This window comes from Metopolophium dirhodum, chromosome 1, assembly GCF_019925205.1.
Source record: "Metopolophium dirhodum isolate CAU chromosome 1, ASM1992520v1, whole genome shotgun sequence".
Classification (NCBI taxonomy): domain Eukaryota; kingdom Metazoa; phylum Arthropoda; class Insecta; order Hemiptera; family Aphididae; genus Metopolophium; species Metopolophium dirhodum.
The window spans coordinates 83,045,663-83,072,665 of NC_083560.1; the positions used below are offsets into that span (position 1 = coordinate 83,045,663).

General features: G+C 27.2%; 3 pseudogenes; 2 read left to right on the forward strand and 1 right to left on the reverse strand.

The window, feature by feature from the left end:
* The first annotated feature begins 689 nt into the window (after nucleotides 1-689).
* LOC132942329 (uncharacterized) lies at nucleotides 690-1,565 on the forward strand (annotated as a pseudogene).
* Nucleotides 1,543-9,731, reverse strand: LOC132935624 (uncharacterized; annotated as a pseudogene).
* Nucleotides 9,732-13,101: 3,370 nt separating this feature from the next.
* On the forward strand, nucleotides 13,102-26,098 carry LOC132942336 (uncharacterized; annotated as a pseudogene).
* Nucleotides 26,099-27,003: the final 905 nt, after the last annotated feature.

Consider the following 27,003-nt stretch of genomic DNA (forward strand, 5'->3'; position numbering starts at 1 on the left):
TAGGGTGTTATAAATTGCAATTTTCTAGTACTTGTTTTTCAACTATTTATTGTAATTATGTTTAAGGATTCTCAATACAATACAGTTACACCATCACATTTATTTAATGTTCATAATAAGTTAACAATTTTATACAATTATATTATTTAATTTACATTCAATATAATTCAGAATCCAGGATTCACATGATAAAATAACACTAAAATAATTATTTACTGAGCCTAAAAAATATCATTGAAATGTGCATTAATACTACCTTAATATCTTAATACCTTAATACTACCTTAATACTACCTTCTATTAATTTGAAAAACAGAAAAACTATTATTAGACAGAGGAAACATAAAAGGAATATATATCAATTTATAAAATATTGTTAAAACTAAGCATATTATTATTCTTTTAAGAACTTAAAATTTACTTTAAAATAAATTTTACATTATAAAATATATACTAATTAATTACAGCTTATTGAATTGTTTGAATTGTATTAATTGTTATTCTACCAATAAATTTATTGAAATAACTTCGTTCTATGTTATAAATTGTATATAATATAATATAAATATATATATATTTTTTTTGATAAGCTTCTATAAACTCTGCAAAATCAGAACAGCACAATGGAAATCTAATTGAAACACAAAAAATATCTAAAGGGTGGCTTACGCATAAACCAAAAGATCTAAATGTTATGCTGCTTAATGCAAATTCATAATACAATTGCAAAAATATGCAGAATGTATCCACTGTTTAGAAAAAGCAGAACATTTTAATCTCAATTGTTCCGAAGTATTAAGTAACTTTGCATTAGTACTCATGAAAAAATCAGAAAATAATTTATCAAAACAATACTTATTTAATGTATGTGCAATAAAACCTTATCCTGTGGATGCATGGACCAATTATGCAGATTTTTTATTTAAGACTTATGACTTAATAACAGCTGAAGTGGCTTATATACGTATTTTAAGTCTAAAACCTGAATAATATAAAGTACGTAATGATGACAGAAAAATACCATTAAAATTAAACATAATTAAAGAAGCCAAAAATTAATTTATAATTCCCCACAACAGTGCAAAAAATTGTCCAGAAACTTTAAACAATTAAGCAGACGTTTATTTTAAGAGCGGGAAAATTGAAAAATCTATTTTCTAATATAAAAAACTTTTACAAATAAATCACAATCAGGCGAATGCTTGTTCTACGTTGGGAATGGCCTACATATAAATTACAGTGTACAAAAACGCATCTAATGCATTCAAAAAAGCAATCAAACTAGAATCCAAAAATGTATCTTTTTTAAGAAAGTTTTAAGTTAGCAGTTAATACTGTCTTCAAGAAAATATAGGATTGTCTGCTGAAACATTCAAAAAGTGTTTGAACCTGAAGCCTGAGGACTTTAGCTTAAATTTGGTTAGGTATCTTTAGTGTATATGAATAACATCCAAAATTATAATGAAGCGGTAATATATCTTAATAAATGTATGCAGTTCAATCCGGATAGAATTGACCTGTATGAGAAGATTTTTACTGCATATGGGAAATCTAATAATCATTGAAATGAGTCCGAGGTTTTGGATTGGCTTGTTCGAGGAGGCCGTGTTCATCAAATATTATCCACATATCGCAATAGGCATCAGGAAAGTCCGGCCTTATTGTTATTGCATGTTTGTATCTGTTGAAAAATGAATTATATGATTACTAGTTCTACTGTAAGATGCTTATTTTTAAAAGTATAAATTAAGTAGCAAGTACTATATGTATATCATGGAAAACAAATGAATAACATAGAAGGTAAGTTTAAAAAAGAACAGTTGTAAGATACTAATAATCAACATTTAAAAAATAGCATAAATTAAATGCATGTATGCAAATGTATATAAAATTTTCACTAATAGTATTAAGCATGCAAAAAAATGAACCATTTTTTAATGAGAATTATTTATATTATTTTATGAACTTAAATATTGAGATTGATTTAGTTTCTTTACTATTGATAGTAAGCAAAAATGTAACATTTTAAAATATAGCTAGACACAAATAATCTAATCACTACATGCAATGGAATTATGATAAATAATAAATATCTAAAATCTATGTTATGTTATTATGTAGTTACTGACTTTAAATGCAATTCAATGGCAGTGGAAAATGTGGATAAACAAAATTGTCGACAACCAATCCATAAAACTTGAATTGGACATGGTCTCAAAGCAAATATTTCAGTTTGGGCACCCTTTGTATAACCAATCATGTAAACCAATACATGGATGTCACTATTAATAACTTTAACAGCATCGGAATCAGTTTGGTTTAAGACAAATCACTAGGGTGTTGAAAATTTAACCTGAAAAAAAAATATAATAATAAATAATATTAAAATCAATAATAAAGGATCATGGCTGTTTAAAATGTTTGAGTAAAATACATGATAAAAATACTAGTTAATAAAGTGCTTTTGAGGAATTTAGTTAATCTTTATGTTAAATTACTTATTATTCATTTCTAAGAAATCGGTAAACACGAAATACTTGTTGTTTTCAACAATTTTTTTTATTATTAAACAATATTAACCGTAGTAATTTAATAAAAAATGTTAGAATTAGTATCAAACATGCAAAATAATGAACCAATTATTAATGAGAATTATTAATATTATATTCTGTACTTATATGTATATTAAAATTGATTTTATTTGTTTATTATTGATATTATATTAATAATTTTAAAGAATTAATTTTAGTTGTAAATTACTAAGTATTTAGTTGCAAGCAAAAAAAATTATAGAAGTTGGTCAATAACTTGTTTGTTGTTAAATTGGAAATATTGTTTTAAATTTGACTGATTTTAAATAATTTACCAAAGAAAATATTTAAATAACATATTTTTAAGTTTCAGCATTTTATTAAATGGTATATGTAAATATATTAAGTTTTAAGTAAATGTCTTATACCTATTTTACATATGTTTCTTATTTTAACTTGTATATACATTTTTAAGAAGTAAAAGAAAAGCGTATTTTCTGCAAATGTTACCAATTTAAGGATAAATAGGAGAATGTTTGGAAGGTCTTTTTAGAGCATAATATACAATTTTTATTATGTTGATTAATTATTACTTTTTAAGAGCCAAATCCAAATGTCCCAGTTTTTCATGCAAGCTTCGGACGCGTTTAAATGATCATTAGATTTCTCGTATGCAGCAAAAATCTTTTCGTATTTAATAAGATATATTGCCGCTTCATAATAATTTTGGTTGTTATTCAAATACACTAAAGACAGTTCCAAATTTAAGCTTAAGTCCTCAGGCTTCAGGTTCAAACACTTTTTGGATGTTTCAGCAGACAATCCCATATTTTCTTGAAGACAGTATTAACTGCTAACTTAAAACTTTCTTAAAAAAGATACATTTTTGGATTCTAGTTTAATCGCTTTCTTGAATGCATTAGATGCGTTATTGTACACTGTAATTTTTATGTAGGCCATTCCCAACGTAGAACAAGCATTCACCTGATTGTGATTTATTTGTAAAAGTTTTTTATATTAGAAAATAGATTTTTCTACTTTCCCGCTCTTAAAATAAACGTCTGCTAAATTTTTTCAAGTTCCTGGACAATTTTTTGCGCTGTTGTGGGGAATTATAAATTCATTTTTGGCTTCTTTAATTATGTTTAATTTTAATGGTATTTTTCCGTCATCATTACGTACTTTATATTATTCAGGTTTTAGACTTAAAACACGTATATAAGCCACTTCAGCTGTGATTAAGTCATTAGTCTTAAATAAAAAATCTGCATAATTGATCCATGCATCCACAGGATAAGGTTTTATTGCACATACATTAAATAAGTATTGTTTTGATAAATTATTTTCTGATTTTTTCATCAATACTAATGCAAAGTTACTTAATACTTCGGAACAATTGGGATTAAAATTTTTTGCTTTTTCTATATAGTGAATATATTCTTCAAGTTTTTCACAGTCGTATAATGAATTCGCATTAAGCAGTATAACATTTAATTCTTTGAGCTTATGTAAGCCACTCTTTACATATTTTTTGTGTCTCAATCAAATTTCCATTTTGAAGTTCTGATTTTGCTTCCTTCATAGAAGCTTATCTAAAAAAATACATAAATATATATTATATTATATTCAATTTAAAACATAGGGCGATAATTATTATTAAGTTATTTCAGTAAATATATTGGTAGAATAACATTTAATACAATTCAAACAATTCAATAAGCTGTAATTAATTAGTATATATTTTATAATGTAAAATCTATTTTAAAGTAAATTTTAAGTTCTTAGATCAATATTAATATGCTACCTCTTTAGTTTTAATTTAAAATTTAAGAACTTCTACATATTATATAGGAATATGTTAAACTTATAGATAAGAAAATCAAAAAAAATATAGTACCAAAAAATATTAAAACAAACTAAATATGACAGTAAACAAATCTGTTATATTATTAATCAGATCATAGGTAAACCGAGCAAACATAATAATAAAATTAATAAGATTACAAATAAAGATGGTATTGTCATTGAATCTAAAACTGAATTTTGTAATGAACTTAATGTCTTTTTTGTAAATGTAAATCAGCTAATAAATAATCATGTGGAAATTATATACCTATCTCAATATCATTAACTTTATCAAACATTTTCGAAAAGTGTATCAAAAATTCTGTATTAAATATATTATATTTAAAAGAAACGTCATATTATTTAAATTCACAGTTTTGTTTTTTAGATGGTTTGTCAACAACAGTCAACAGATGCGCTTTTTATACTAGATAACTTCGTCCGTAGATATATTAATGTAAACTATAAAGTAGTGCGTATTTTTCTAGACTTGCAAAATGTCTTTGATTGTGTAAATTATTACTAAAAAAAATTTCAGTTAATCTTGGAGTTGCTAATTTTCTATTAAAATCTTTCTTTAGTGAAAGAGCTCAAATGGTTAATGTAAATAATTATTATGGTAAGGCCAGATGCAATATTGAATATAAATATAAATAGTGATATGGAATTATTAATTTTTACTGATGATAAGACTATATTAATTCCTGAACCAACAATTGATAGCTTGTAGCATGAAACAAATGAGATTTTAAATAATATGTTTCCTTGGTTTTGTAAAAATAAATTACTAAAATCTAAATTAATTTGTTTTAATTCACCTGTTAATAATGTTTTACATGGACATAATTTGACTGTCCATTCTTTAAAATGTAATCCTAGTTTAATTACCAAATGTGTAAGATTTAAAAAGTTAATGAATTAAAATATCTTGGGTTAATATTAGATTATAGACTTAGATGGGATAGTGATGTAAATTATAAAAAGGTTTTTATTATTATTATTATTAAGGTATTTTTTGAAAATGTTTCTATGTATTTCATGAAGCCAGGTATACCTTGTTCATATCTCCTGTCCATAAAAAAAAGTAGAACCTCTGTCTTAAATTATCGGACTAAACGGATTGCTAACTGATGTGATTTATACAGATCTTGAAAAGGCTTTTGACGGATTAAATCATAAATTATTAATATTAAAACTAAAAGCCTATGGATTTTGTGATCCACTTCTTTGTCGGTTCGAATACTTTTTTACAAATCTCACTCAATTTGTAAAATATGAAAACTTTATTTCGGATAATATCAATGTTATATCTGGTGTCCCACAAGGAGATCACTTATCGCCCCTACTTTTTTTACTTTTTATTAATGATATAACTTATTAATTAAAACATTCTAATTTTCTATCACTAGCATACAATCTCAAATTATTTAATACTATTCGATGTCTAAATGATATTATACTACTCCAAAATGATTTGATATAAACGATATGTCTCTAAATATAGAAAAATGTGCAACTATTTCCTTTTCTTTTAAAAAAGAACACATCACTTATGATTATATATTAAAAAATATTAAAATATCGCAATTAAATGAAATTAATGATCTTGGCGTTACGTTTGACTCGAAACTTAATTTCAAAGTAAATATTAATAATATTTTGAAAAAATCATCAGCCAAATTAGGATTTATCAAGCGCACTTGTAAAGACTTCTACGATGCTCATGATCTTAAATTGCTATATTTCTTATTAGTATGCTCTCAACTGGAATATGCAAATTTGATTTTGCACACTAACTCTATAATCCAAAATAAAGACCTTTCTCAAATTCAGAATAATATTTTTAAGATTTTTATGCTTTCAATGTCACGTTTATAGAGCTCCTCATTCTGATTATAATATTATAAATTGTGTTTTCTCTATATTACCACTTGAAAAAATATTAAAACAACTAAATTTGAAATTCCTTTATAAACTATTACTTATAAATATAAATTGCCCAGAACTAGTTGAACATTTATACTTCAAAATAAATCCTCTAAACTCTAGACATAAACAACTTTTCTATCGACCAAACATTTCATCCAAATATATGTTATTCTCTCCTTCTAATACTCTAAAGGCTATAGGGAATTCCATAAATAATGTAGATTTATTTTACTGTTCACTTAATGATCTCTCTTCATATATTCATTAATTTTTTTTATTTTAGTTTTCTTTCTCCTTAAATTAAAATTATATTATATTTTATTATGCACAGTATTCACACAACTTGATTTATATACATGTATTTTTTTCTCTTTCTCTCCTTTTCCCCTTAATACTCATGCAAATTTCTTGTATATTTAAAATTTAATTGGAATTATACCAATATAAACAATATTATTATTATATATGCAAAATGTTAATATATGTTTATTGAAGTGTCAAAAAGTTTTTAGACAAAAAAGCATCTTGTATACTAGTCTTGATTTATGTTGTTTATAAAATATTATTATTAATCAGTTTGATAGATTAAAGTCATTCAAAACTTATCTTAAGTTATTAGATTTCTCAAAGATAATAGAATTATAATACGACTATTATGTAAAATTGAACTTAATTGACAATTGTTTTTAAATATTTTTGTATTTTTAAGGTGATGAGAACTCAAAATGTGCAATATGCACCCTACAGTATTTTATTCCTTTTTGTATTATTTAAGTTGTTGTTGCAATAAAGTTAATTATTATTAATTGGATTCAAATAGAGTATTATTCTATGACAAAATGCGATAGAACAGAAAAATCTGTGAATGGCTTTGAATGGCTATACCAAAACTAACACCATGTAGAATAAGGTCCGCTGACCAAATAAGTTGTAATTCAAACTTTAAATGCCAATCTAATGTCTATCATTAATTGTTTTCAATTATCTAATATAACATCTTACAAGGAACATTGTATTACATTATCATACCTTTCACTAATAATTTATTTATTGATATTAAAAAAATAGAAGATTTGTCTATAAAGAGCTCAATAACAATAAAAATAATCTGACAATACAAAGAATGTAAAATTGTTTATGCAATAAACAACAAGCTATATATACTAATTATTTATTTTATTAAGAGATGTCTCATCTTGAATTTTTGTTCACATGTCTCATTAGTGTATCGTTAGTATTGATATTCATCAAACTTATAGATGAGAACATAATCTATGCTAAGACATAAAATTTTGTACCATATTTTAATTTTTAAGGGAGATATTATGAACATTTTTTATTTGTGATATATCTCACCTATCTTTCTAGAAAATAAAATTATCGGAAAAATCTTCAATGCTTAAACACGAATGAAGTTTATACCTTAAGGTTTGATAACGGTTCAGTTTTCTCTAATATCAAACACTATTGAGACTAGTTAACAAAAATATGCCAATTCTTATGTGTGTAAGATGTATACGACATATGCATGGGTATGCAAGCGTACTCTTAAGAAATATATATAATAAAAAAAGTTAGTCTAATATGAGTGGATGCCTATATTTCATAACACCAGGGAGCTCTTAAGTTTGTTAAAAAAATATTGTTATAAAAAGCAGAGAGTATTGAATCACTTTATACAGAAAATTAACTTAAAATGTTTGTCATCAATTTTAAGTTGTACATTTCATACATAAATATTGTAACAACATAAGGGTGAAGTTTACATTTTATTTAATTAAACCCAGATACTAATCCTGAAGCATTATATTAAAACGGTTGTTTGGTCGTAGCTTACGTATGCTCAAAATAACATATAACACCTAACCCTAATTTGCAAAATTCATCGAATATATTTTTAAACATTTAAAAAAAAAAAATAAACCACTAATTTTAAAATAAATAAATTATAACTAAATAGACATATAACAATTGAGATAGCCTATACATGGTAATATTAATAATAATAAATTGTAAATTATTTACTTTAAAGAGTCAACTTCTGAAAAGATCTCCGTAATAACTGATCGGTGCTTCAGAGTCTGAATGTTTTGGACAAAATACAACCTGTAAGTATTATAATTATTATTTGATTAAAAAATTTAATGCATATATATTTATAATTAACCGAATGATTTTAATACAAATTGTTTGTCTTAAAAGCATAGTACATGGCAAAATAATGTTCAGAAGCTCATATTTAACTTTATTAATCTGCTGTTTTGTGAATAAAAAATAAATAGAAGGTGAATCTATTTGTCATTAAGATACTAATCAATCCAATAACTAGAACCCTTTTAAATATCAAATTGAAAAATAGGATTTTCCTGATTAAAATTAAGGTATAGTTCGTACAAATGTCCCATAAACATCCCATATATATAGTTAAATTATTAATATATTACTTACCAATGATGACGAATTCATAGTTTAAAATATTATTAACAGTTGATTTTTCAAATAAAGACAGCAGATAATGATCCACATAAACTTTCGACCGGACTGTAGTTATCAATCAACTGCAAAATAAAATATATATAGTGATAATTAGGTACAATAGAATGAATATAATATAAATATATTTACATAACTAGTTAATAACAGCATTTGTGTATTTTATTATTGTTTTTTAATTATTCAAATTTCTATCCCGGGGGGAGTGTTTAGATAAACGTTCATAATATAAATGATGATGATCATTATATAGCATAGCAAACAGTGAACAGTGCAATCACAACAGTGTTAGGCGCTTTATAGGCTGGTTTAAACAGGAATTAAATAAAATAAAAAGACTTACGGTGGAAACATAAGCGTTCATGGTTATTAAATTATGTTTATTTGAAATCATGGTAATAGTTGTCTCCAGCCGCGGAAAAAACATTATTACAAAAAAAGTACAGCCACACACCACACTCTGGAGAGCCTATATTATATGAGATTCTCTAACACAGATAAACACACTGGTATGTCATCAACTTGGTTCTGTGCATCTGTAATGCTATGTCGTCTAGTTGTTGATATTGTCCATCACAAAACGCAGACAAGGGTACGTCATAATTAAACATAAATATGGTACTAACTAGGACTAGGTATACCTACCTAATAATAATAACATGCATGCATGCAATAGATTGTACGATATTTCGTCCAAGTTGAGATTATACCAGTGTATTTAGGCATTTAGCCATGTCTTCTAGTACACACTACTTATACTCACTATACGACAACGACGTGGTGGTGATCCAAAGATGGCGTCAAAACTTAAAAGCACTCCACACAGAATGTTTTAAAGGCATTCCAGTCGCAGTTGCTGACACATAGAAATTTAGAACGGATTATGGTTCCTGATTCCAGTACTCCAGTCCGCTATAGAGTATTAAAGCCCAGTGAATCGAACAAGCAAGGATAAAGAAAATTAAATTGTATGACGATACATAAATCACATATCGAGAATTTAGAAATTCATTATAATAAAATATAATAATATAGGTTATAGAGGCGTTCACAACATTGACGAAAAAATGTATACAACTTTAAGCAACGCCATTGGTCCTTGATCCGTGTGACGTGGCGACGTGTGGAACTGCAGCAGCTGACGTGGCCGGTGTGTTGACGATGCATTTTCCAAATGCGGTATAAACCATAATATTATTATCTCCATATGTACGGACCATGGTATTGTGTAAACATCGCAGCGGCGTCGCACCGTGCAGTTTGAGAACCCATGGCTAACACAGTTATATGGCGGGTGACATGATGTGCATGTTATGGAAATAACATTATCTTAAAAACGCTAAAAACACTTAATAATATGATATTAACAGCAGTAAATGGACTGATAAAGCACTAAATTTCCTCCTTGGTGATCTTAATTGATTTCTTAGTATTTACTTAACCAAAACAATGAACATAGACTCTCAATTTTTTGTTTGTTTTTACATTTTTGAAACCTATTCGCAGTCTTGTAAAGAATACTTTTATTTTGTATTCGGAATACTTATTCGAATAGGTAAACGGTTAAAAGGTATTCAGAATACGTATTCGAATAATTCTCACAAAATATATTTAGAATACATTCTGGAATACTCAAAAAGTTATTCGAATACTTTGAGAATACTATTTATTAATAGAACTGATAAATGGAATATTATCGACACTACCAATAACAAATTACTATAATCATTTATCGGGGCTTTCGTGCTAATACAGTAATAGTGTAATACCAGACCTTATGTCCTATATTAGTAGACGGAGTATGTATGTAGTTCCGGCGTATAAAGTATAAACGTGACAACGCTGGTAGGTAGTACACCGTACACCGCACATCTAGTCTTTTTTTACTTTTGACACCCCTAAGTACCAATTAGATTCAATTTCCTTCCAGAAAAGATGCCGTTAAAGAAAATTGAAGAATTTTTACTGTTCATAAAGGTGAAGACAGACACAAAAAAAACACACATCATTGTTAGATCAATACTACATAATTCATCGCTCCACTCAGAATCTAAAATCAAAGGAAAAATAAGTAAACCCCACACTGTGGATCATAACATGGAACGCTAACTGGCAAGTAGGCTAGTATCCACTGTGATCTAAAGATATAATCAAAAAGTTTGCCAACAAACATGCAAGTAAACAAGGGCTCTGCACACCAACACAATTTCTAAACAACTCGCAAGACATTAGGCTACTCAAACGCTATTGAAGCCCTACTTAGTTTAAGTGTCTTAAGGGGAGTAATAAGGATGGTTCCGAGTGGTCTCTCCATATTTTTAAAACTAGTAAATATTCCCAAAGGTACATTATTCCTGTCAACATTATGTTTGCTTGAAGGAAATATATTATAAACACTCCAGAGTTGTTTTTAATTGTATTGTTACACTGTGAATTTGCAACACTGAGACTGTGATTACCATTATATAAGTATTGATTATCAAGCGGTTTTAATACCGTTGACCTATATTATGTAATTTAAATATTTAAAAATTATAAAGATATTGATGACTTTAATGGCTTAACCAAATTTTTAGTAATGCACTAGTCAATGAAACAAAGACGTGTTGGATAAGAACTCATTTATTTTTCAATGATTTTCAAACCAAAGTGTTCATAAAAATTCAAAGTTGCGATACACAAAATAAAATAAGTAAAATACTCACACTCAAAAGTAAAGAAAAATTCATATCTCAAAAAACTATATATTATACAGACCAAAAATGGGGTTTTTTTAAATTTATTTGTTGATATTATTATAAAAATTAAATTGAAATGTAACTATGTACCTATTCAATTTAACTAAGGATTTTAAATTCTTTGTGGAGCGAGGAAGCTAGTGGTTTTACAATGGTGTTTATTATTTTTTTTTTTTATCCTGTACACAAAAGGAGTTCTTTGATTTTAATATATAGTATCTTATCTTTTAGCAAATTTGATCAACATGGTACTTTAAAAAGGTCAATTTTCGATTTTCTCAATAGTTATTTAATGCCCCGGGAAAAATCACAGACAAATTACAAAAAACCGCTAAATTCGAAATTTTAATTTCTAACGATTTGTTCATCACCATAGAAACGAATAAAAAATAGTAATATTATAATATTAATTTAACTTACAGGCAATAATAATAATAATAATAATATAAAATATCCAGACTGACAAATTGTCTCCGTTCAGAATCATGTTTCTTATACAATGATATTATTTCATTGAATTCAAGTTTAATACAATCCATTAAACCTTTACCCATATGTAACCTATTGTACAGCAGAGTGACATCAAGTACCGGCTTTTTTATTTTATTATTATCTCAACTATAATAATAGCTCTCAGCTAAAAAATGTATTTTATTATTTTTTATAATTTAATATGATTTATTAATTGGTAGGTACTTGTAACCTTCGTGAAACGTCACCACATCATTACGATGACGATGATGATCGAGCCGGGGCAAACGCGGATTCAAAAAATGTTAAAAGGGGGTGCTCAAAAAAATAAAATTGGTTACACCTTTCTATTTTAGTTTACGTAATTTAAAATACAAATTAATTTTATCTTGGTGGTTTAGTCATCAAAAGCCCCCCTCCCTTGAATCCATGTATAAGTACAGCAGCAGTTTAATAATAATAAAATATAAAATCCTACCATATAATTTGACCAGACGGTACGGTGCATAAGATACTAATCGTCGATATAATAATATTACTGAAATATACGGCCGACACATATTATATAAGTGTATAATAATATGGATTACTGCGATATAGGTATGCGAGCAGGCACGGCGCTAAGGGGTGGCAAGGTGGGGCCCAAAAAAAAGATCAGCCCCCCTCGCCAGCCCCCCCCCCCCCAACCACCCACTGAAAAATATGTACGATATTTTAAAGTCATATTACATTATTTTTAAATAAGAGCCACATCAAAGAATTTATGAAATATTCCTTTTTAGTTTTTAAAATTTTTAATTTATGAAATACTTTTGTATTTTCGAAAACTTCTGTATTAAGTTTTTGCCGTTATAAAAACTGATATAAATATGAAATAATATTAATATTTTATACGGGCATGGGACTCGGCGTATTAATGCGTCAACATGCAACGCCTGACTTACAGTCTATTTTTAAATAGGTAAAAAATAAATATTAATATTAAAATTAGATTATTACATTAGATAATCATATGATTGTATATTTGTTATATGCAATCGATTATAATTGTGTTTTATTTTTAAAGCTTTTGGGACATTTTCTTAGATTATTACATGACGTAATTTTAAAATTATTTATCATGTTTATATTCGATACGTCTACGCTTACACACTACACAGTGTATACATAAGACATCAGTGTATTTGAGTGTCGTGTACTCGTGTGCGTCAACGTTAATTCGTCGTGTGCTTTTAAAAAAAATTGTTTTTGTTTGATTTATATAACTTATATCTAAGTAAAGACAGTAGTAAAGTGAGAAAAATTGATTCGATTTTTGGACCAAGTTCATATGCAATAAAGGCAGAGACAGAAACCACAACAAATAAAAATCTTAAAGTCGATAATGCAACAGAAAATGAAGAATGGGAAGTACAAAATAATTATGACAGTAGTGTTGGTACTGATAATCATTCATCAGATTCAGATGATTGTCAACAGTTAAACAATCTACAAGAAATAAAAAACCTTGATCCAGAACACTTATATCAAAAACAGGTAACTGAGATTCAAATAGAAAACGTATAAAATAGGATTTATCTAAAATAAATTAAATTTATTATTTGTCTAATGAGGAAAAAATTTACTACAATTTCAATTAAATGTGTTTTGAAATTTGTAAAATAAGAAAAAATCTTTTATTTATTTATTATTACCTTTATTGAGTACTAATTACTTGATGAAAATAAACAAATAAACGTACCCCAAATCATTGCATTAAAGATGAATGAAACAAATTCATCTGTTCATTACTAAACACATGCTTTAATTTATATATTTATGAAATGTAAGTAAGTAAAAGAAACATAATTATTCATTCACAAAGGTACCTATGTAATATTAAAGTCATAATAAAATTATCATGTTATCATTATGATTTATGAATATAGTTGTTGAAGGTCTGTGATTAAACATTTTCTTACATATTTGACATTATTATAAAACATTTTTAACTATTCAAAAGTTTGTGTATATTATTTGTTTAGACGTTTAGAGCATACAATATAAAACGTATGTACTATATAGCTAATAGCTATATTAATATATTATGTTATATGATACGAAAATATTTATATTTCATTTAAATAACCTCAGCATTTGTTGAAACAATTTTAGCCCATGTAAAAAAATATTTGCCCCACTCTGCTTCCTCCCTGGAAAAAAATTCTTATGCCGTGCCTGTATGCGAGCAGAGATGTTCATGGATTCCATTATTGCAGATGGCGGACGCACTGACGAAGCAAAGGATTATGTAACGTTACATACTTGACTTTTTTTACACATTTTATAATATGTTCATATTATATTATTATATATTATAATGGTACAATTATAATATACAAACGAAGCTTCTATAGATCCGGCAGAGTTTACAACCGTCCGTTCACAAATAATTGTGTTTTGGCTGGCTTACCAAAATGCGATTGTAAATATTTAGTCGTACCTGTCAACACTACACCATGACTACTACGAAGTTGAATATTTTCAGCTTTTGGCCTTTAATTTTTTCAACTTATTGTGGTTAAACGGTTCATTGATAAAATAATGATGGTAGCTCTATTGCTCTGATATTAGACATTAGTATCTATACATTTTATTAGATTGAAAATTAAAATATTATTTTGGATTACACGTTATGGAATGACATGGTTAGACCCACTTTAGACTAAGGAAGGCTCATTGGAGGTTCATGTATTCATATTCCATGCATATATATATATTATATATTATTAGGTACGCATTTTATATTACTATTGCATTATATTATATTACTGTTTTTATGCGTACGCCTTTTATGTACCTATTTAATATTTATTCAACATTCTCGTCACTTAAGTAAAAATGCTGTAAAGATCTTATAATTTATAAGTATTACTCAGACAGTAAAAGTATATATTTTTATATAATAAATATTAAAAAATTACAGTAGTATCTTTGAATCTTGTTACTTTTAACTTCATTGTATTAGTTTTTTGTTTTTATGTCGAAGAGAGGTAGATACGATATTAGGTAGTCTGAATGTCTGATATTTACTACTTTTGTTTTATTTTGGGATTAAGATCTAAAACAAGATGTTTAACTAATGTAATTGACATACAAAACTAAGCTAAAATAAATCACTATTAAACCTTGCAACAAGAGAGTAGGTATACTGATCTTATTTCATCATATGAATTTTCTGTCTTAACTATAATATTTGTGTGTTTCACAAGTTAACATAGTTATTATTTTGATACGAGTAGTGTCGATATGAAGTTTTAAACTTATTATACACGCACTTTACATCATGTAATAATATACTCTATCAAATTCCTACTGGCAATCATACAACATCAAAACATAGATCTGCGCGGTATTTATGTTTTTTGTTTAGCAATCAAAATAATCCGTATCTATTCAATTATTATTATCTGCATGGCTTACATTTGAAAAAAAATCCGTTTTTATGTTATTTACAATTAAAACATTGCACAATTTTTGCGTTTATCGTTATTTAGAATTAAAACGTAATTCAACTTTTGCATTTATCGTTATTCAGAATTAAAATGTTATCCATGTTTTGCGTTTATCGTTATACAGAACTAAAACGTTATCCAAGTTTTCCGTTTATCGTTATTTAAAATAGTGTTAATTCCTATTAAATTTAAAAATAATAACTAATGCTGGTAGGTAATGGCCCGGATACGGACTATAATGTAATAAATTCTTAGATTGTTTGCATGAAATAAATGTTTCTACGAAACCAATATAGCCCTTTTAAATAAATATATTTTAAAATATTTCGTTTTGCGTTATTTTTCGTTCAATGATATTCTATAAATTACGTTTTGCGTTACGTTTTGTTTAATTATATATAATATATTTTGTCAATCGTTATGTTTTGGTTTGCTGTATTTAAATATTTTTGAGTATGGCTTTCCGTTATAATAATGTTTAAAAATTTCAATCGTTTTTCGTCAAATATAACGTTATAATCATAACATATTTTAAATAACTTAAGTTAGTATCGTTTTCTTTAAGAAAATAGATTTTGTTTCATTATATGGCTAAAGTGTTTTGTTTGTAACTTGAGTCATGTGGTATTACTTCTACAAATAAATTCGTTCTTTTCTAATATAGTTATACAATACTGGGGCTATAATACTACTTGTACCTACTATGGTTATTGTTTGACGAGAGTGTTTGCGTTGTTTATAAAATATGGTATTTAATAAATATGATAATGGGAGGTATATTATTAGATTTGACGAACCAAGCACTTAGGGTAAACTGTATATGTGCTATATGTTTCCGGAAGTTTGTGAAACGTGAAAAGGTTTTGTGTCTTTCATCGATTTGAAATGATAATTATATTAAGCTGCTTTTGAAAGGTGACAGGAAATGAGCAGTTTCTTTTGTTCGTTAAGACGTTATACTTACTGTTTTCTAGTCAATATCTTAATCATAATCTAAATAGTTTTGTGTTTCTGTAATTTTCCTAGTTCCTTAATGACTTATTACGATTTATTATCATTATCGGCATTATATCGGGATGTAAATGTAATGTTTATACATATCCGTGTATTCTTTGCTATTATTTGTGTGTGATTCTGAGACTGCCAAGTTTTTATCGATTATGTGATTTGTGCTTTATGCATTATGCCAACTAAATATTCGTTTTCTTATTCTGATATTTTTATTTTATTTTATTTATATGTATATATTATATGTAACTATATATTATATAAACAGGACGAAGGGAGGAGAGGCCACGAGTTTCATTCAAATATATCTATAATATGTATGTCTATAGTGTAACAAATGTGTTACAGAATATATTTTCATTCATTGATTAATTCTAAATTAAATTTTTTATTTCCTCAAATTATTGTTTTAACTAAATTGTTTATTCAAAGTAGAAACATCCAGCGCTTTTGATTAACCATTGACTACCGTTAACTCCAAAACTAGGAATGTAAGCCTAGTAAATTTATCAAGTAAAATGTAAATTAATTTTTTACCAGTCAATTTTTCAACCAAAATTAACCGTTACTATGAGTCTATAATATTTATAAATTTATAAAATAACAATATGGTTAATTTAAAACGTGATGTTGTAACTAAGAATAATACAAATGCCAATTATGTATTTAGCCTACCTTAAAAAACGGGTCACTGTAAATTGCGTCCTATTTTCAATTTTTATGTGAATTTTGTATTTATGTAAATTTTGGACTAAATATTTTTTACTCATACGTAAATTATGTCCATAGAGATTTTTCAAACTTAGGACTGCAGACAATACCTAATGCAATATAATTGTTTTAATAGTGCCATATTGGTATGGTTAAAATACTGGTTTTGCTGTTTATGTATACCTATTATTATAAAAAATTTTAAATACCTACCTATCACTCTACGAGTTTTTTTTTAAATGACCCAGGACGCATTTTATGTACGTTTATTGGTAACGCAAATATGTGGAATATTGTATTTAATATTAAAATTAATTCACCACATTATTTCTTAGTTATTATTTATGTAAATAATTTTAATGTGTAGTGGTAATTTAGTTTTATTTGTTAGCGTTAAAATATTTATCATTGTACCTCATGAATGTCAACTACATTAGTCTACAAATATTCAACCAACCCGAATAAATTAATACTACCATTGTGGATAAAAAAAATATAGGTGTACTCTATAGTATGTCAAATTGTAAGACAGTTTCCATATTTCGATACACTCATTATATTCTTAAATATTGCATAACGGAATATTAAATACCCCCTCCCCACCGGTTTTAACTTCGGTATTCAAAATCACCATCAACCAATTTACAATTAAAATAGTAAGAGTATACTATTTGAGTCTGTGCAGTGAATGAGCGGTATTTATGAGTCACGATGACACTGATTTCAACAGGTGTTACAATAAACCGATTACATTTTTTTTGAACGGGGTCATGTATAGGCAAAACAGGTACACGTCATATCTGCAGTATTGAACTGAGGAGGATAATAATATAGTAGTACGTAGTCAGTACGTCACTCTACGGGTACCAAGATTTTTATAAAACTATGATAATAAACGCAATGTAACGAATCAGTAATAAAAATATAAAGTGGTCTTATTGCCAATAAACTTATAGATGAATAAATCTCAAATAATTCAATTTAATAAATTTATTAAAGCTTCTAAATAAACATAAAAACAACAATTCAGTATTATATAAAAAACTTCACGCTTATAATTATAAATATAAATATTATATACCTATAGAGTATAAGCTATAATAAATATATATTTGTTAAAAGTTAAATCTGGAAAAGGTTAATCTTTATGAAGATTTTATTCGAAACCATACAAAGATAAGTATGATCAGTATTATAAGTTGATTTAAAACAATCGTGGTTAGCGTTTTAACACCATCAACTATAAAACAACACTTACAAGTTTTTATTTTCAAGATATTATATGAAACGTTATTTTTCAATTTAAAATATATTTTTGTTACCAAAGATCTTTTTCCATCAACCTATAGTAAAGTTTATATTTGCCTTCCTTATCTCATTTTTCTATTTTGACCATACGGACAAAGTATACACAACACAACAAGTGAAATTCATATAGTTCAAATATGAAATATTACGAACTTATATCCACATATTTTTTTATATTTATACTAGCTCTCGAGCGTCGCTGGGGTAATTAATTTATTATGTATTAAATAGTTTATTTCATAATATAATACTCATAATAATTAAACCTACCTATATAAGTTGTTTCAAATAGTATATAGTCATATAATCATACAATTTAATTTCCAGGCCTTAATTAAATACATACATTTTTACTATGTTTATTTATATTGTATTATTTAAAATCTGTAGCATCGTTTGTATTTTACACCAAATTTGACTCACCTAAAAACTGTAGAACCCACTACATAGTATATTATATTTTTAATATTTAATATTTTACCACATATTCGAGCCCATATCAAACGATTTAGGAGAGTTGCTTTATAAACGTAGATAATAAAAGCAATAGCTGTATATATTTGTTTTTTATTAATTTGATTTTATGCTAATGATTGAACCTATCAACCGATGCTTAATACATGTAGCTAATTATTTATCAAATAGTTTAATTAATCACTTAATACTCATAACTAAACCTACCTACATAAGTAATATCAAATAGTATAGCTATATCATTATACAATTTAACTGCCAGAATTGAATTAAATACATGTAGATCTATTAGTTTATAATAATTATTGTATTATATAGTATCTGCAGCAGCTTTGTATCATACATACAATTTATAATAAGCAAATTATATTACCTCAAACAATCAACTGCCCTAAAAACTGTAATATATTTAGTACTACCTACATAGTTTACATGTAGGTAAATTATATTACTATTGTATAATTCAAGTATAAAGGAACCGTCCCATATACTCCATAAGTTCAAAAACGAGTGTGAAGTTGGGGGACCAAAGCTAGGGGACTAATTCTCGGACAGTTATTGATAACAATCATTGTATGCGCGGTTGCGTTTTATTATATTCAAGGCACCCAGCATCTGTATTACCGTCAACCACAAGAAGGCGCCATAAAATTCATAATTCTCTATAAGACGTTCATAGTTCAAAAGTGTACACGGCTTTCGGGGACATAGTAATATGCGTCAGACCAGTCCAGAGGATCGTTTTTTTTGTAGAGCCGCGGTACAGGCGGGCGTGCCGTTTATAATTTTTCCGACCGTGTTCCGGAAGGTGGCGACTCATTAAACCTATATATTCGGGAAGCCAGGAAAATTCTCTATAAGACGTTCATAGTTCAAAAGTGTACACGGCTTTCGGGGACATAGTAATATGCGTCAGACCAGCCCAGGGGACCGTTTTTTTGTAGAGCTGCGGTACAGGCGGGCGTGCCGTTTATAATTTTTCCGACCGTGTTCCGGAAGGTGGCGACGCATTAAACCTATATATTTGGAAAGCCAGGAAAATTCTCTATAAGACGTTCATAGTTCAAAAGTGTACACGGCTTTTGGGTTCCGGAAGGGGACCGTTTTTCGTATTTTTGGAAAATTTCCTATAAGACGTTCATTTACTTATCTTTATTATTATGAGCCACCATAAATTGGTGGCTTTTAAAAATTGATTATAGGCGAATCAAAATAGGAGTAAGTTCAATTAAGAAATTGATACGTACTCTCATACCACCGTGATTTGTATAAACCGTGGTCTGTTATATCTTTGAATGATTCACTTCTCGTTCGAGAGTAGTTTTTTTTTTATTATTTACATGACTTTTTAATGTTAATAGTATTGTTTTAATGTTTTTTAAAATATTTTATATGTATTTTGCTATTATATCATTTTTATTTTTCACACTACATTGAAGAAGTTCGTTTTAATATTATAGTATAATAACTCAGAATGTTCATCTAATGAGAGTTTCCTAATGTGAGCCATCTTGTGTTTTTAATTAGCAGTACATTTTTGGTTTTTAATAGGTTAGTCTATAACAGCCATACTCAACCTTTTTTTTATTTGGGCCACATAAAATATTTTAAAATATTACGCGGGCCGCAAGTTAAAATGAATAGAACGGAAATTAAAAAAAAACTAAAAATAATTTTATATATTGTGTATATTGTATAACATTTGAAAATTTATTATAAAAAAAATGTAATTAAATATTTATTCTTAATAAACTTAATAAAATTCACACTAATTAAATATTTATATTTAATTAGTGTGAATTTTGAAATTGAGATAGTTTTTTCACTATTTTGGACATATCTGGTTTGTAGTTGCTGCATGCTACTCTTTTCAAGTCGTCAAGATGTGAATCAGTAAGCCGATTTCTGTACACATTCATTGCATATTTCATTTTTGAATATGAAGTTTCACATAGATATGTTGATGTGAACATTGTCATCAAAAAGTGGGCACATTTTTGTAAGGTTTTGTATTTTCCTGGCACTAAATTCCAAAATTTAGTTTAGCGATAAGATAAAATACATCAAAATCGTTATAAATCGAAAAAATACCAAAAACATAATCATCCTTATCTATTGTTATATTTTATATTTATAATAATATTAGTTTTGAAACTTATACTTTTTTATCAATTCAACGAGTTCTGTTCGGGCCACATATAAATCGTTGGAGGGCCGCAGGTTGAGTATCGTTGGTCTATAATAATAATTGAATAATCGGCAGATGGCGTCCCAAGGTTTCTTAATAGATTACACCATAATACTAAAATATTTTCTTCAATAAATTGTATTCTTTAAATATATTATATTATGTTTGTTTTTTAAATATTTTATTAGTTTTACGTAATTTTAGATTCTGAGCGAAGCGATGAATATATTGATTTTACAATGATGTGTGTTTTTTTTTTTAATTTTTTTTTTAAATTTTTATTTTTTTTTTTATTTTTATGTCTGTCATCAACTTTTAGGACAGTAAAAGTGCTTGGATTTTCTTCAATAATAACTTTTCTGATAGGAAAGTGAATCTAGTTGGTACTTTTGGGGGGTCAAAAATAAAAATTTCCTAGTAGTTTTCACAAGCGACGTGAAAAACAAAAGAAAAATTAAGGAAAAACGGAAATTTTCACGCAAAATCTGTTTTCGAGAAAATAGATTTTGGTTTTTGGTGTAACTCTAAAACAAATGACCGTAGGGACATGCAATTTTGACTGAATGTTTATATTAGCATTTTCTATACACCATAAAATTTAGACTCTTTTTGAGCTGTTTACGGACATTGTCAGTTTTCAATTTTTTTAGTTTTTTTTTCTATAAATATCAATAAAATTTTATCTGTTGAGTAAAAAAGCTTGGAAATTTAATAGAAGGCTCCTAGGTTATTGTTTCAAAGGCAGATGAAAAAAATTAAAAATCCTTAGTCACAGTTTTTATTTATAAGCATTTAAAGTTCAAATTTTGACAAAATACAGAAAAATTACGAAAATTAGCAAACTATTTTGAGTTGAGAATTCATAAAAATTTTTCTTTTTAAATCTAAGATTTGAAAATGTAATATAAGATTACTCATAAGTTTGTCTACCTTTATCAAAAAAAAAATGTCTACAAGAAACTTAAATTAAATTTTTATGAGCGTCTGAAATTTATATTTTTACAACATTTGATATTCACTCGATTTCTCATGTAACAATTTTCTTATTTTATTGTAATTAAAAAACGAATGACTGTAGATACTTGAAAATTTCACTGAATGTTTATATTAGCATTTTATATACACAATAAAATTTTGAAAATATTTTGACTCTTTTGAGCTGTTTATGGACGTTGTCTGTTTTCAATTTTTTTAGTTTTTTTTTCTATAAATATCAATAAAATTTTATTTGCTGGGTAAAAAAGCGTGAACATTTAATATAAGGCTCCAGATATATCATTCTAACAGTAGTTAAATAATATTAAAAATACATAGGCACAATTTTTTTTTTTTAAGCATTTAAAGTTCAAATTATTTTATTAATTATTTTGTGGTTAAAAATGTATAAAATATTTAACTTTTAAAGCTAAGGATTGAAAATTTAAAACAAGGCTCCACGTAAATAGGTTATATATAAATTACTTTATTCACAATAATATCATCAAATATACTTAGTAATATCATAGGCTGACTGACCGTTTTCGCTCAGAATCGTTTTTCTTATACAATGATATTATATCATTGAATTCAAATTTAACACCATCCATTACAGTGACCCACTTGTAACCTACTGTACAGCAGAGCGACATCCACTTATCCACCTTTTTTTTTATGTAGATACCTACTGTTTAAATTTATTAAAAACGTGTTCACTTATTATTTGTCAATGTATAATTATTATGAAAGAAAAAATGTTAATTTTAAAAAGCGTGATCATTTATATGTTTATTGATATTTTAATTATTAAAATTTTTGTATACGAAGAATGAAATGTGTATCTGTTAATTTGTATGATTACAAAGTTATAAACATCACATACGTCACGTGTTTACAGAAAAATAATATTACCAAAACGAAACAATAATTTTTTTAGTCCTTTTCTCCTACTATAAAAAAAAAGTATTGTAGCTAGTATTATACTTAATACTCGTATTTATTTTTATATAAAATATGACAAAATAAAATAAAATAATTATCTCGGTTAACTTTTTGTTTTGACCATTAGTTATCGTGTTTTAGATAATCATATTTATTTTTAGACCTATTTTTAGATCAACACTCAGAGAGTTCGATGAAAAAAAAAGAACTAAATCGGATTATTCAATAGCGAGTAAAAAAATATAGAAAACATGAGAAAACAGCCCGTACACAACAAATAATTAGCGGGAAATGTTCGTCCGTATATATTTAACACACGTCCCGCGTTAAACGCGGCATTCGTCTCCAACGTATTACCATTGTAAAAATTCTAGCGTCTCATGTATCTTAAAATCGTCGCCGTGTCTAACACGGTACTCGTCTCCAATGTGTTAAAAACCACAATATCTAAAACCTATAAGTAGTTAGTTTGATGGAAATATTATTTTAGTAATTTGGACGACGGTCGTCAATTTAGTGAAACTACCGACCGACAGTTTCAATCGCAACATCGTGTATAGGCTGTATAGCTAATATAATGTATTAGCATATATACAGACACGAACCTAAGGTGGGTCATCGGAGGTGTTACACCCCCCCCCCTCCCCCACTCAGCAATATTTGATTTTTAGTCGGCAAAATGGAATTTATTTTCACCTGAATTAAACCAATTTTTTTAAGAAGAGGAAAGGAAAATTAAATAAATTGTTTAAATGTTAATATTGTTTTAACTCAATATTTTCGTAAGGGGTTATGGAGCGGATTCGCAAAAGTACATCGAGGGCTGAGACACGATTGAGCATAAAACACCTTTTTGTATTGCATTTTCAAGCTTAATAATATCAGTATCACATTTATGTCACCCCTCTTCACCACCCACTCAATAATCAAAAACTCTGGGTCTACGCCACTGCAGTCTACAAGTATTCATTGTAATAACTAACAAGTAATACATTTAGTACTGTATAGGTAACATAATTTATTTATTTAGAACGGATTATTTTTGAATAATAATAACAGTAATAATAACAGATCGCCGGGACACGGGGCCTTGCCTTGCTAGAAAGAATAATATTCAATTTAAAAATATAATAATATTATATATATGATATTAAAATATACAATAAGCGATGATCGACGGCCGGAAATAATTAAAAAATAGCTAGATAAACCACAAAACCAGTCAATACATGTATGGGGAATTTGTCAAAATTAAGTGCGATCGTTGGCCACTAGGAGACACTCAACTGCGGCAAGGCGGTATTAATAAACATTATATTATGCCGCCGCCGCGTAGCCGTTGAGGTTGAGCCTTGACTGAACATTATTCATTCTGCAATTTGGTTACGACGCTGCAGCCCTCCAACATACAACACACAAATCGTAAGTACAATGTTGAATATAATAAAAACTATTAAAACTATTTTATGAATACTTTAGTATAATAATATGATATATTTAATATTTTACGTACCTTTATACACCGATTAAATTTTAAATAAATATAACGATTTTTAAAAGAATACAATTTTACGAAATACATTTTCTAAAAATTAAAATATTTCTTTAGCATTCAATAATTTTATTTTGTTGCTTCGAGATTTCTTCAATTTATGGCAAGTGTTGTATTTTAAATCTGTATATTACATCAAATTACTTTACAGTTTAAAATGTTATTCAATTATTATTAATTTTGGTTTTTGAAATTGTTTAACATTGGTTGGCTTGATTCACAAGTATTGTTGTGATATTGCTAATAATTAAACTTTTACCTCAGTAGTATTATTACGAACAACAATTGATGGACCAAAGACAAGATGTTGGCAGCGTAGCATATTTGCAAGAAAATGATCGATTTATTTACTATTTAATTACCAAGGAGCTTAGCAACCAAAAACCAACGTACAATAGTATAACTGCGGCTATTGCGAAATTACGTGATTTTATTGTAGGATATGGTGTTAAAAAACTAGCCATCCCACGTATTGGTTGTGGTCTAGACAAATTAGAGTGGTCCATAGTAAGAGGCATTATTGAAAATGTATTTCAAAATGTAGGATGCACAATCAAAATTTGTCATTTTACACATGTAATTTTACTTAATTCAGCCTTCATAACAAGCAATTATATGAAATGAGTTTACTTATGTTTTTGTTTTTTACAGAATTTGTCAAAAGAGTCAGAATTACTTTGAGTTCAACATCCAAGTACTATGAAAGTTTTTAGAAGTATCAATGATATAAAAAGGCGAGCATTTGAAAAACTGAATATTATATTATTTTCTCAGAAAACTACTTTACCAGTGTATTGGGATCAACATTTTCAATCAGTCAATGAAAAATACTGCTTTAAGTCACAATACCATAAAGACTATCAAGCAGATCTTGAAGTCGGTCAGTGTTTATATTACAGCACAATAGAAGCTCATATATTTGTTATCATCACAAACAAAAATACAACAGACCATTTTTCGTATCAAAACTTGGAAAAAGGACTTTTTTTACAAATAAAAATGTTGATCAAGAATGATCAGTGGCAGCCAACATTTATTATACACAGAATAAATAATCATATATTTGAAGATCTCATAAATGAAAAAATTGTATCCCTAATATGTTCAGCTTTTTTAGAATTGACTCCATGTTTAATTCTTCAATTAGTTAGCAGTCAATCTTAAACAAACTGAAGTTAACAAAATATACTTTTGTTGAGTTCTAAATGGTTGTATTAATTATTACATTTATTTGTCGTTTTATAATTTGAATTTGAAAATTTTAGTAAAATATAGAATTCAAAGACATTAAACAGTTTCTTTTCTTTTCTTTACGCTTAGTTTGGCTAGATGTAGCTCGCAAAACTGCACCTGGACTAGGGTATGGTCGCATTTGAAATAGTGGTCCTGAAGCTGTTGTGTCCACCCCTGACTTCAACTGTTAAGCCGTCGCTCAAAGAACCCCTAAAAGTATAATACATGGTTAGTAAAACTTATGTTAACTATAATTATTTAGTTAATACAATGTATGTATTAATCATATAAATGTAGTAACAAAAATATAATGAGAATACTGTAGTGATCCCACGTACAGTTGAATAGATGTCAAGTATTAACACTTGAGTTTCCACCCGGATGTGATTAATATAACAAAATTCTAATCGTTGAATTTTGCTAGTACTAACTATTTATTGTAATACTGCTAAGCCTTTCTGCCGATAATCATAGTATTGGGTTTTAAATATATATTATTATAATGCTTGCCTCCAGTACCATGACAATACACTGATTAATCCAACGAATATTTCAATATGGTTTGTTGGTCTGGGGGAAGGTATAAATGAGTACGCTGTCAAATACTACAATGAAAAATCATTAGAATTTGTGTATATAATATGTAGAAATGCTTAAGTAAGTTTACTATTTTATTCAGAATTAAAATAAACTTTAAAAATTTGAATATTGAAATTTATTGATTTATTTGTTTTGTAGATAGTAAGATTGTATTATCTTAAATCATGATTTTGATAATAATATCTATAAACATAACATCAATTGTATGTCCAATATTTAAATTGATAACCGTCCCTAACCCTAACCACAATTATTTTTAATAATTTGTTATCAACGTTTAATAAACCACGATTATTGATAAAGCAAGTTTTTTTATGTTATTTTTTTAAATTTGTATAATTTTTTGAAAGTACATGGAGTCCTGGATAACTACTTGAATATTCATAAAACTGAATATTTTAATGAAATCTACGTACAATTCCCAATAACACACCAGACATTTCAGCTCTTCCATTAACTTGTTTACCTAGTAAGTCATTATGATTTTGAATATTTTTCATAGAGATCCATT